Source organism: Octopus sinensis, linkage group LG8 (genome assembly GCF_006345805.1).
Source record: "Octopus sinensis linkage group LG8, ASM634580v1, whole genome shotgun sequence".
Taxonomy (NCBI): domain Eukaryota; kingdom Metazoa; phylum Mollusca; class Cephalopoda; order Octopoda; family Octopodidae; genus Octopus; species Octopus sinensis.
The window spans coordinates 38,232,332-38,241,801 of record NC_043004.1 but is presented as its reverse complement, the minus strand read 5'-3'; the positions used below and the strand labels follow the sequence as shown (position 1 = coordinate 38,241,801).

General features: G+C 34.0%; 1 long non-coding RNA gene across 1 annotated transcript in view; it reads left to right on the top strand.

Moving 5' to 3' along the window:
* Positions 1–1,378: 1,378 nt before the first annotated feature.
* LOC118764444 overlaps positions 1,379–9,470 on the top strand; it is a 12,729-nt gene continuing 4,637 nt past the window's right edge. The window contains exon 1 of the long non-coding RNA XR_005000256.1: positions 1,379–1,390. This is a non-coding gene — a long non-coding RNA (uncharacterized LOC118764444). The remainder of the gene's footprint in view (positions 1,391–9,470) is intronic.

Below are 9,470 nucleotides of genomic sequence, written 5' to 3'. Positions count from 1 at the left end.
AAATATTAATTTTTAAGGTAAAAAAAATAGATATTAAGATATAATATGGCTATTAAAAACATAAACTCACGAATATCGTTAACTCAGTTATAGTCCAATATCTAATTACGAAATTATTTAACAAAATAATCGCTATTCATATTTTTAGATTTAAGTTCACATCTAATAATTATAAAATATTTTCAAAAATAGCTAAATTATTATCAACAAATATAGTAATTAAAATCTAAAATTTTCTCTATCAATAAATATATAGACATATAATGAAAAATAAATAAATTAATTAGTCCATTATTATTTACATAAATGTTAAATATTAATATAATATATTTATGAAATACATTAAAAAATTAAAGATTAAAAATCAAATTCTAAACCTATAACCTATCTTATAAGAACCGTATAACTATTTAACGATCTATATATCTCGTTGGCTAAGTAATATCTTACAAATAATGTACAGTTATTGTCTAATAATTAAATACATATCTTCAACAACTAAATAATTATAGAATCAAATTAACAATCAGTAGTTATATAGTATACAATACAATACAATAAAACTTATTAAATATCTGTAAAAATCTTAAATAGAAAAGATTTACTTATTATTATAATTATTGTTATTATTATTATTATTATTATTATTATTATTATTATTGAGTGAGAGACCAGTGTATGCCATCAAAGTGACACTGGAGTAAAATAAACGAAGCCCAGTATACCCATCATGACTACCAGTCTGATTAGGGTACACTAGGCACATGCATCACAACCATCTGTGCACGACATGGTGATCTCATATCAAGATAAACAGCACATGACCTTGCAGGTGAGGCCCAATTAGAATTTTCCTCTGGTCAAGTAACCCATCCCGCTCAAATCCTGAATAAGGATTGTTTAAGGATGTTGAACGAAACACCCATGTTTCCAGAGGTGAATTATTCAAACCCCAAAGAATCTCTCTCAACACACAGCTATGATGCTCCCCCACTAATTCTGCTCGTGATCAGAGATGCACATATCGTCAGCCACTAAGGGACATGCTCAACTGGTTACGGTCAAAAACTGACAAGCAAATCTGTGGTATTGAGCAGAATATTTGCTGTAGCCCATTTTTTATACCAAACAAAACAATGTACATGATAACACTTCCAATCAGTTGAGATCAGAAGCCATGAGAGCCACTGCCTAGTACTGCATCAGGGCATTTATAATTATATATATATATATATATATATATATATATATATATATATAGAGAGAGAGAGAGAGAGAGAGAGAGAGAGAGAGAGAGATAATAATAATAATAATAATAATAATAATAATAATAATAATCCCCAAAAGGATGAAAGATAAAGTCGACCTCGGCGGAATTTGAACTCAGAACGTAGCGGCAGACGAAATATCGTTAAGCATTTCGCCCGGCGTGCTAACATTTCTGCCAGCTCATAATAATAATAGCCATGAGAGCCACTGCATCAGGGCATTTATTATTATTATTATTATTATTATTATTATTATTATTGTTATTATTATTATTATTATTATTATTACTATTATCATTATCATTATCATAATAATAATAATAATAATAATAATAATAATAATAATAATAATAATAATGATAATAATAATGATAATGATAATAATAATAATAATAATAATAATAATAATAATAATAATAATAATAATAATTAAATAATAGAAGGCTGCGAACTGGCAGAAATGTTAGCACGCCGGGCGAAATGCTTAGCGATATTTCGTCTGCCGCTACGTTCTGAGTTCAAATTCCGCCGAGTTCGACTTTACCTTTCATCCTTTCAGGTCGGTAAATTAAGTGCCAGTCAAGTACTGCGGTCGATGAGATCGACTTACCCTCTCCCGCAAATGTTGAGGCCTTGTGCCTACGGTAGAAAGGATTTTTATTGTTGTTGTCATTATTGCTAATTGAGCAAGAGTTAAAAAAGAAAAGAGAGTAGGGGACTGGAAAGCTTGAGCACCGAAAATTCGAAGGGGCGACTCCCTCTCGATAATTTTATTCTACCCATATTTTTAGTTCCATGTTTTATTTGTAAGACGGATTATTTTACATGCTGTATACTTTATATACACACCGCACTCTTGACAGACACATATATATTTAATAAACAAAGAGCGAGAAAGCTATAGGAGAGAGAGAGGGGGGGTAATGAGAGAGACAGACAGACAGACAGACAGAATGTAAAACAGAGAATAAGGTGAGAAGAGAAACAGATTTAAGGAGTTATTGCTTCGTGGGGTGAATGGATAAATGTATATCTGAGTAGAATTCGTTGGAAAGTAGTAGTAGTAGTAGTAGTAGTAGTAGTAGTAGTAGCAGCAGCAGCAGCAGCAGCAGCAGCAGCAACGGCAGCAGCAGCAGCAGTAGTGGTGGTAGTAGTAGTAGTAGTAGTAGTAGTAGTAGTAGTAGTAGTAGTGGCAGCAGCAGTAGTAGTAGAGTAGTAGTAGTAGTAGTAGTAGTAGTAGTAGCAGTTGCAGCAGCAACAGCAGTAGCAGCAGTAGTAGTAGTAGTAGCAGTAGTAGTAGTAGTAGTAGTAGTAGTAGTAGTAGTAGTAGTAGCAGTTGTAGTAGTAGAATGAAGAGGTGTGGTGTATACATTGTAAGAGAGGAAAGGAGTGAGAGAGCACGTATTGACAGTACATGTATTCGTCAATGGTAGCTGCGAGACAATGTCGTCAGTGTGACTATCAACGCCATGCAGTCTTGACCTCCACAAATAACTCTATTCACTTTAACATTTTACATTCAAACACAAAACCAAAATAGGAGCCTCTGCTTAGTTACTCGAATTGCAAGAAATAGCAGCATACTAGTTTTAAGTTACATCTTTTTTTCATGGATAACATGTTTTTGTGTACATTTTGCTTAAGAAAAAGAGAGATGGTCACAAACGAAATGCTTTTCATCATAGATTCTTTCGGTGAAGAGTGACTTGTGGGAAAATAATAACGATATTCAAACAAATTCCAACTGTCTAACAGAACAAGACTTAAGCATCTAACAATTCTCTTTTGTTTATATTATAAATAATTTTCGTACTACATAAGGCGCTAACTCAATAAACATTAAGAGAAAATTAATAAATTGCCAACTATTCTGCCATATTAATAATAACACTGTATAACGCAATTTTTGTCCTTGGATAGCAGTTGTTATTTCCTATTTACTTACCTCTAGAAAGTATTTTAAAAATGGCTAATATCTCCTCCAAACTATTATTTTCCCCCAATTATTCCTGCTTCTGATCAGAGATGCACATGTTGTCGGCCATTAAGGGAAATGTTCAAGTGGTTGAGGCCAAGCAACTGACAAGCAAGTTTGCTGTACTGAGCAGAATATTTGTCATAACAATATTTCTGCGCCAGGGAGGCGGTGAGCTGGCAGAAACGTTAGCAATGCCGGGCAAAATGCTTAACAGTATTTCGTCTGTCTTCACGTTCTGACTTCAAATTCCGCCGAGGTCGACTTTGCCTTTCATCCTTTCGGGGTCGATAAATTAAGCACCAGTTGTGTACTGGAGTCGATCTAATCGACTGGCCCCCTCCCCCCAAATTTCGGGCCTTCTGCCTAAAGTAGAAAAGAATATTTCTGCCTCAGCAACTCAGCGCCGAACCGGTCTGAAATGTTATAGAAAATATGTAAGTTTCAAAACATTGACGCCCAGGTCCCAAAAGCAAAGTATGCTGCATAATACCGGATTATGCTATCTTTAAGGCCGAGAAACAACACAAATTTATTTTCTATTAGCAATCCGTGCGGACTTTTACGATGGCTCCTGCGCGGCCCCAAACTAAAGAGAGCTAAATAGCATAACTATGATACGTCTATAATGATTATATGCCTCGGTGGTGCTTGGTCAGAGGTGAAGGGTGAGAATTAATTCTTTAATACAATCATTGTATTGTTCCAGTCCCAAGTTGAATTCCAGTTGTTGGCCAATTTGTCCCAAAGTTCTTACCTCGACGTAAAAGTAACGAAGCAAATGTCATTTATTTCCCTCTCGATCTCTGACGTCATCTGTCAAACGCTACCAAACTGGTGTGAATCAGCCAAGCTCTACCTGCTAGAAATAGCAAGCCAAATGCTTTTGAATCAGATCCCAATGCTGGATGTTCAAGAACCAAACGAAGGGCAAATTTTCAATGCCTTGATCATCATGATTCTACAAAGGTATTTGTCTATGTAGAGCAGATATAGACTCAGATACAGGGGTCCCAGGCGGACAGACAGAATTTCACTTTTATTATTATAGATATAGTAAATGAAAGATTTTGAGTGAATATCACAGCAACAGAAGTGAAGCTGACATTTTTAAAAGTAGGAGCTTTAAAAATCGTTACATGGATCATAAATTCTCCTTTGGAGAAATGTAAAGAGAAATGTTTGGCCATTATCCAGTTACCCGTGCTAAGAACGAGGTATTGTTATACGTCATTGAACATAGCATGCTATACATATATTAACAAAATAATGCAAAATATGTAAAGGCTGAGAATCACCAGATAATTAAAGAAGATATAAACAGAACGAGGGAAAATAGTAACAGAAGTATAGATGTTGGGAATAAAGTCAATACAACATACACCGAATTGAACTCCTAGATATTTACAGTACACTGATCTCTGTTCTTTAACGCCGATGCCAATGTAGCTGTTAGTGTTGCAAATATTTCTTTGTTGGTGCATCAAGGATCGTATACAACACAAAAGTTTGCAACAGTACAATCTAGTCCTTACATGCTGCTGAACTCAAGCGCGAAAGCAATTAAAAGGAGCTTTTCTTTGTTTATTTTTCAAATGTCATCCAAAAGATTGTAGTTTATTTCGGAATGAAAATTAAAGAAATGGGGAAATAGTCAAGGTTAAATGTAATAGGGAACTATTTAAAATATATACCCGATATAATACCTATTTCTTTATTACCCACAAGGGGCTAAACATAGAGGGGACAAACAAGGACAGACATAGGTATTAAGTCGATTACATCGACCCCAGTTCGTAACTGGTACTTAATTTATCGACCCCGAAAGGATGAAAGGCAAAGTCGACCTCGGCGGAATTTGAACTCAGAACGTAGCGCCAGACGAAATACCGCTAAGCATTTCGTCCGGCGTGCTAACGTTTCTGCCAGCTCGCCGCCTTACACGATATAATACCTTGCATACTCTGATCGTAATTTTGGTTTCAAATTTTGGCACAAGGCCAAAGATGGTAAGTCAATTACATTGACCAAGTGCTCGACTCGTACTTATTTTATCGGCCTCGAAAAGATAAAAGGCAAAGTTAACTTTGGTGGAATTTGAACTCAGAGCATAAAGACGGATGAAATGCCGCTAAGCATTTTGCCTGGCATTTTACTCTGATCACGATATCAAATGTAAAATATAACATATACCTTCATATATGCGTATGCATATATGTGTGGGTAAAAGCAGAACGTATTTCAGTTAGTTGAAATTACCAACTCATTGTAATTTATTTTATTCTAGCTGAACAGACAACACCATTTGTACTATTTATATGAGTTTTATGCAAAACCAGCGCAACACTGTGTGTATATGTGTGTGTGTGTGTGTGTGTGTGTGTGTGTGTGTGTGTGTGTGTGTGTGTGTGTGTGTGTGTGTGTGTGTGTGTGTGTGTGTGTGTGATATACAGATCATTTTAAAAATTAAAAACAGGGAGTCCAACAGGTTTATTCTACCAAGTTTCACAGAGAAGGCCTAGTACGCTCGTGAGTCACACTCGCACGGTGAGCTTCTTAATTGCGAATTAAATGCCTTGACAATTCGACTATGCTGGCGCACACGTGCATCGTATATACATACGCATGTGTGTGTATGCAGGTATGTATTTGTGTGTCATATTCATACATATATATACATACACACAAACCTATATATATATATGTATATATATATGAACCAACTTCGCGGCAGGAGGTCAGGTGAGAGCAGCTGCATCAAACTCTCTCATGCACCAAATGTCAATTGCTAAAAAGCATTCGTGAAGTAAAATTTTGTAGCAACACCAAATGGCGGTGCCCCAGCATGGCTACAGCTCGTGAGCTGAAACTAGATGAAATAAAAAAATGTGTGTGTGTGTGGTGTGTGTGCTTATATATATATATATGTGTGTGTGTGTGTGTGCATATATATATTTATATATATATATATACATACATATATATATATTTACATGTGTATGCATATATATATATGCATACATAGATACATACAAACACATACATACACATAGATAGATAGATAGATAGATAGATAGATAGATAGATAGATAGATAGATAGATAGATAAATAGATAGATAGACAGACAGACAGACAGACAGACAGACAAGCATAGTCATACCCACATACATACAAAAAAATATATAATCATACACCTATACATACTACAGTTTTAATACTGCACTGACTATCACAGTCAAACTGACACATCACTGACACTTTAATACCAACCTGTTGTTAAGGTCTCTATACGAGATCCTACCCTGTCTTAAAGACGTCTCAATAGCTTTTTTTGCCGTCGTATTGTTGTAACTTACGCAGTAACAGCTTGTGAATCGCTTAAACCACAAATCTTTCAACCGAAACATCAACCATTTATTTGTCACTCATCTGCGTCTGCCACATACACATACATGTGTATGTCTGTGATTGTGTATGTACGTACTTGCTTATGTTTAAAAGTATATGTATATATATTAGTGGATCTTCAAAAGAACAGTCCATCAAAAACCCATTTCGGCACTTCATATATTATATTTCACTAATTGTATACTAGGTTTAGCTAACACACACTCTCTCTCTCTCTCGCTCTCTCTCACACACACACACACACACATACACGCATACACACATACACACACATACATACACGCATACCTCACACACTCATTCACACATACGTACATGCATGTATATATATATATAATATATATATATATATATATATATACACACACACACAAAACATATATAGATACATACATACCCACTCATACATACATACACACACACATACGCACAGGCACTCACATGCACGCACACGTCTTAAATATATTTGTATGCAAAAATATATATACATACAGACACACACACATACGCATACGCGTAAATATATATGCATTCATACATATCGACATCATTTGTGTGTGTGTGTGTGTATGTGTGTGTGTGTGTGTTTGTGTGAGTGTGTGTATGTGTGTGTTTGAGCGTGTGTGTGTGAGTGTGTTTGTGTGAGTGTGTATGTGTGTGTTTGAGCGTGTGTGTGTTTAGCCCAACTTCCCATGGTCGAATCAACAACCTTAGACGACCACCCTTTGTTAACTAACTCTGTCCATAAATGTTTTGAAGAACACGTTTACCTTTTCTCTTACTTGATCACTCGTTTATATGTTCTTTTAACTTGCAGGGTTTGTGTATAGGGTGCGTATTTGCGGGCAGGGTGGCGGATATTTTATTCGTCTCTTTTCACCTGCACACAAATAGCATAACTACTACTACTACTACTACTATTACTTCTACTACTACTACTACTACTACTACTACTACTACACTACTACTACTACTACTACTACTACATCAAATAATAATAATGATAAAGTGAACATCTCCTCCTCCTACTGTTCCCAAAGACTGGAATATCTACAATTTCCTGTGAATATTTTAAATCTCCCTCAAAATAATTTAGGTAACTTACATACCTACAGCATTCTAACACACAAACGATCAGTTTGAAAAAAAAGAACTTTAATATCTACAGCTTCTGTGAATATCTATCCTTTCCTTTCTCCCTGAGTATTCGAAAATGTAAACATACCTTTTATCGCAACAACACAGTTGAATTCAGAAAATCAAAACATTCAACGACGTGAATATCAGTGTATATATATATATATATATATATTAATAAAAGGAATTCCAACCTTGTCTGATTTTCACGTTTTATTTACAATCTTATAACGATATAATATAATAAAATAAAATAGAATAATAGAATAATAGAATGTTAAATGTTCATTCTGATTGAACTAGTACTTTCATGCATTAAATTCTGAAATCTTCAGGTTCATGTAGTAGTGGTGACAGTCATGCTTCACAATTTTTGACTGTCAATTTTTCACAGTCAAAAATTGTGAAGCATGACTGTCACCACTACTACATGAACCTGAAGATTGCAGAATTTAATGCATGAAAGTACTAGTTCAATCAGAATGAACATTTAACATTCTATTATTCTATTATTTTATTTTATTTTATTATATTATATTATATTATCTTATATCATTATAAGATTGTAAATAAAACGTGAAAATCAGACAAGGTTGGAATTCCTTTTATTAATATATTCTTCTATACACAATCACACACACCCGTATATATATATATATAATATATATATATATATATATATATATATATATATATATATGTATATATATATATATAAATAATGAGGGAGATAAATTAATATTAATTTTAATATCAATTTAAAACCAGTAGTCTAGCATACAAAAAATCTGAGAAGTCAGAGAAAATTCTAATATATGTGTATATTGGCAGGGCTGGACTGCTAGGTAGTCGGCCGTATGCTAGAAACAGATCATCAACGATCAAACTACAAAGGAAATTCTCTAGAGGAAAAATTCAGCGAACACCAGAACCAAATTTGGCGAGAATTTCCTTTGTAGTTTAATCGTTGATGATCTGTTTCTAGCATACGGCCGACTACCTAGCAGTCCAGCCCTGCCAATATACACATATGTATGTGTGTATATATATATATATATATATATATAATATATATATATATATATATATATATATATAATATATGTATGTATGTATTATTGTTTACTTTTACAATAATTACAAATAGAACATGTTGAATTGCTTCTTCTCAAGGCCAAGGACCGCCCTCTCAGTGGTCACTGGTAGTGGTAAACGCATTTGACCTCTGCTGACCCAAAAGGTGCAAAGATTCTTTAGTCTCTACGGCTGACCACTCTACCAACTGCCGAATCTATTTATAGACCTGTAGAATTCGATCTATTCACCAAGCTGCTACTCCCCCAAATATTTCTTTCAACAACTAAATATTTATGATTATCTCAAGTACAAAACAAAAGTTGAAAATAAAGAACATTTAACAAAATATTTCAACAATAAATGGAATTACTAATAATGATATTAACAGTGGTAGTGGTGGTGATGGTGATTGTGAGGAAAATAACAGTAATGATAATATGATGCAGCTTCTAATACTACAAATACTACAACTACCACTATTCTGATAGCACTGGAATCTGAGGCCCAAACAATAATACCAGTGCTATCAGTGTTGATGATAATAATAATAATAATAATAATAATAATAATAATAATAATAATAATAATAATAATAATGATAATA